This window comes from Tupaia chinensis, unplaced genomic scaffold (assembly GCF_000334495.1).
Source record: "Tupaia chinensis unplaced genomic scaffold, TupChi_1.0 Scaffold145093_1, whole genome shotgun sequence".
Classification (NCBI taxonomy): domain Eukaryota; kingdom Metazoa; phylum Chordata; class Mammalia; order Scandentia; family Tupaiidae; genus Tupaia; species Tupaia belangeri.
Genome location: NW_006204954.1, coordinates 2,244,590 through 2,249,068, shown reverse-complemented (window position 1 = coordinate 2,249,068; position 4,479 = coordinate 2,244,590).

Genomic DNA, 4,479 nt, shown 5'->3' with positions numbered 1-4,479 from the left:
AGGAATGCCTCACAGATCTTTGTTTCCCTGCTGCCCCACAGTCCAGCCCATTACTTCTCGAACCAGCACCACGTGGATGGTAGGATGTTGATAAGCAGAAATGGGGATGGCAGGAGAGAGAGGGAGGACTTCCAAGGCAAACAGTATGGCCCGAGCATAAACAGGGCAAAGAGAAGTTCGAGACCTCCTAAGATGATGAGAAGTGGATACCCTAGTTTAGGTGGGCACTGGTGGAAGTAAGAAAGACTGGGGAAAAGTGCAATGACTGCAAAGTGTTACGGGTCAGAAGCCCCAGGGTAACAGGAACTTTCTATATGCAGTGGTGTAAGGGGTATCCAATGGGGTGAAAAATAGTATTTCTGTCCTCAAGGACTAGGGAGAAACACTTGTGATAAAAATAAGTATAATAGGGCCAGCAGGTGGCGTGGTGGTTAAGACACTGGACTCCCACATGGCTGGCCTGCAGTTCAAGTCTCAAACCTGGAGGCTTGTTTTCTCACTTTTCCTCTCCCTGCCTCTGTCTCTCTCTGGTCAAATTAAAATAATAACAATAAATGGAATTAAATAAAATAATTTTTAAAATAACTATAATAAGGGATAATGCTAAAGGAATACCACCAAGCAAGTGTACCAGGACCCTTAGAAGGAATAAGTGTCTCTTTGTTCACCTTACCCAGATGAGCCCTCACCTCTGCTGAAGCCGTGGAGTACTGAAAACAGCACAAATGTCTAACAATTGGCAAATGGATAAACAAATCCTATTTAACAGAATCCTGCACACCAAGAAAAAGAATGAACTATTGCTACACTCTGCAACATGGATGAATCTGAAAATAATTATGCTGAGGAAATAAAGCTAGATAGAAAAGGAGAATGTACAGTATGACTGCATTTTTATAAGATTGTTAAGATGACAGAACATGTGAATTAACTTGTGGTAACAGAAAGCTGATTGGTAGTTGTCTGACTGACAGGTGAGACAGGAGTGGGATGAGGGAAGGGAAGAAGAAGGACAGGAGCTAGGGTTTGCAAAGAGGCCCAAAGAAACATTTAGGGGTGATGGATATGTCTATTATCATGATCTTGGTAGAGATTCCACTGATATCTGCACAAAATTTACCAAATCATATGCTTTAAATACATGTGTAGTTTATTACATGCCAATTAGTGTAAAAACAAAACAAAAACAAAAACAAAAGAAGTCTTTTGTACCTGCTGATTCTCGTTTAATAGATCTGGGCCAGAACTAAGCATCAGTGTTTTTTCCAAAGCTCCCAAAGTGAGTCTGGTGTACAGGAGGTTGAAATCCCCTGGACCCGGAGATATCTGAGTTGCTTCCTGGTTCTCAGATTCTGTCTCTTTGCAGCAAGAGGAGTCCTGGGTGAATGCCAGCAAAACATAGTCTTGCTCAAGCAGAGGCCTGTATCTTGGAGAGAAGAGGAAGTGGCCACTCCTTTGCTATTGGTTGTGCCTATTTCTTTCTGGGATCTCACACTGGGATCCTGGCAGACAAGATCTATGTGCCAAGGTTGCTGTCTGACTCAGGCTTCTGCTGTACCGACCAGTGTGGTGCTCAGTGCCAGGCACCATGCTCTACTTTCAACCCTCTCTGACATCATGATATGGAGAACTGTCAGAAAGGGTCACTATGTCCCATCTCACCTCCCTGCCTTGTGGTACACGCTGCAAGCCCGTTAGGGTATAGGCCCCTTGCTCAGATGAGGCAGCTCTCCAGGAAGACCCACTGCTCCCTCAGGTAACCAGCACGACTTCAATAAAAGGGAAGCAGCTCTTCTACGTCCTTCCAGAGGCTTCTGGCTGAGCTTTCTGGCCTGTATACACACCACACAGCTCTCCTTATGCTAGTACTGACCAGAGCACTTCCACCACTGCCTGCTGCTCGTGAGTACCAGTGAGCAAGCTGAATGCCTCTGGCAGGGAACAAACCCCCAAGAACTTTGCTCTCCCCAATAAGACAAAGTTCCCATGTCTCTCAAGACCTTTTCACACGGGAGGTGACAAGCAGGTCTGACAGCAGTGCCCTCTTATCAAGTCTGACTCACAGATAGCCAGTGTCATTTCTGTCCACCTGAAGGATGTCCTCTTAGCTTCTTGTTCATTACACACAACAAATTAAGTCTCTTTCCCATTACATTTGCTAGTGCCCTTCCCATTCAGCCTCCTCCATTAGCCTATATTCATGACTAATTGTGGAGGGCGGGAGGCAGGTAGAGAAAGAGCATTTTTAGGAGGAGTGGGAGACATATATTTGCCAACAGGACCTTTGCCTTGAGTCTGGAGATTTGAGCTTTGGAAGTTTAGCTTCCTTTGAGTCTTTGCATTTTGTGGCATCACAGTAGGTGTTGGTCACCCGAATATTTCCAGATGAATTTGGATTTACTTATTTATTTTTAAAAAGAAAGTGCTATTATGGCTTGATCTGCGCTAATAGATCAAATGAACCCCCAAATTCTATAAATACTATTATCAATTGAGAAAGGTGGGTGATGAAGAACAGGAGAGCATGGTTTCCCAAGTTGCACAGTTTCACAGAGATGGAAGTGAGAGACTTATTTCTATGGCTAGTTTTAGTGAAGCAGGAAGTAAAGTTTGCTAGTTATCAGAGATTAAACTCTAAACCTTCTTCTTGCTCTTATGGGACAGAGCAGTTTAGTACCTCCACGTCAAATGCAGCTGCGTCACAGTTCTAGTGGTTACAATGACACGAGCCACAAATATTTCTGGATTGCTTATGGATATGCCATGAGACGAGAGCAATGTCGTCAGAGGTGGAGTCACAGCCAATATCAGGAGTGTCACAGACTGCTCATGCCTCGCAATGTCATCAGAGGTGGAGGCACAGCCAATATCAGGAGTGCCCTGCCTGTCACAGACTGCTCATGCCTCAAGAGCTAGGCTGCTTTACCCACTTACCTGCCCAGGTCCTGTCCACCAATCTCAATGAACTGTACACCTTCCACGAAGAGGTTACTAACGTCATGAGACGAGGTTGTGGGAAAATGCCCACCAATCTCAATGAACTGTACACCTTCCACAAAGAGGTTACTAACGGCATGAGACCAGGTTGTGGGAAAATGGATACCCTCCTTATACTGTTACCCTGTTCGGAGAGAGACTTGGCACTATCTATTGACATTTCAATAGTATATATCCTTTATGTCCTGTAATTCGTTATGCAGCAGTGGTTAAGCAGTATCTGGAATAAACAAACTGATACCTGGAAATAAGTCACTGCCATCTCTAACACCTAAACTATGGGAGTGACATTGGAATCAGCCTGTGGCAGAAACTGGAATGACTTTGAAGATAGGGTTATTGAAAGCATGAAGAATCCTGAAAAGACTTTCAGTGGCAGTATAGACTTAAAGAGGCTCACTTGAAGAAGAGTGGGAAAAAAACTACTGGAGACTGGAGGAAATAAGGTCCTTGTTATGCCAAGGCAGAAAGATTAGTAACACCCGTGGACTGCAGTCATGTGAAAGTAGATGTGCCTACCTGGTGAACTTGTGATTTGAAGAGATTTCTAGCTAGACTCAGTAGCTACGTGGGTGCCTCCTGGCTTCGTCTTCCTGTAAACATGTAAGATGAGCAAGAAAAGCTAAAGGAAAGATCTATTAGGGTGCCTCGGCAATACGTAAGAAATATCTGGAATAGATAAATTATGTTTCAATCAGACAAAAGGTCATCGAATATTTAAGAGTATTCATGACAAAGCCTTTCAATCAAACAGGAAGGAATACGTGTTGAAGAGATTCGTGGATGTGGTTTTTGTCTAATGGCATGAAACTCAGTGAGATTCACAGGAAGCCAATAAAGTTTTTGTTTGTTTGTTTGTTTGAAGTTTGCTATAGGGTGTGTGTGTTCACTAGAGAGAGAGAAAGACAGAGAGAGAGGAAATGAGAAAGAACCCCCCGGGGGACGTGGCCGTACCAAAATCCTTTCTCGTCCATTCTTGGGATTTGGGGCACATACACACATGGGTCCAGAGTGTTTCCTCAAGTCATCATGTCTGGGATTTAAACCACACGCATGGCCATTTGGGATTCAGCCACCTTAACCACTATGCCACCAGCTAGCCCCCAACAAAGTTTTAACACAATTATATTAGCAGAAACACTGCCAACTTGAACCGAAAGGGATAAAATTGGTATACACCTCCCCCCCCCCACACACATACCTCCAAAGAAGTCTTTGGATCCTCAAAATTCTATTGTACAAGTAGAAATCAGGTTGAAAAATCTACTAAGCAATTAGCATATACTACTTTTCATTAAAAAAAGGAAGGAAGATTCATAAGAACAGCCCAGAAGTTAAAGAGCCATAGAGAACGTTATTTCTAGGCTTTGAATTCTAATTAAGGAAACCCTCACAGTTGTTTGGGTGGATCTTGGAACAGCTACAGACCTATTGGCACTTCCCATTTCTCCCCTTTAGAACAGGAATGTCTGTATGACCGCT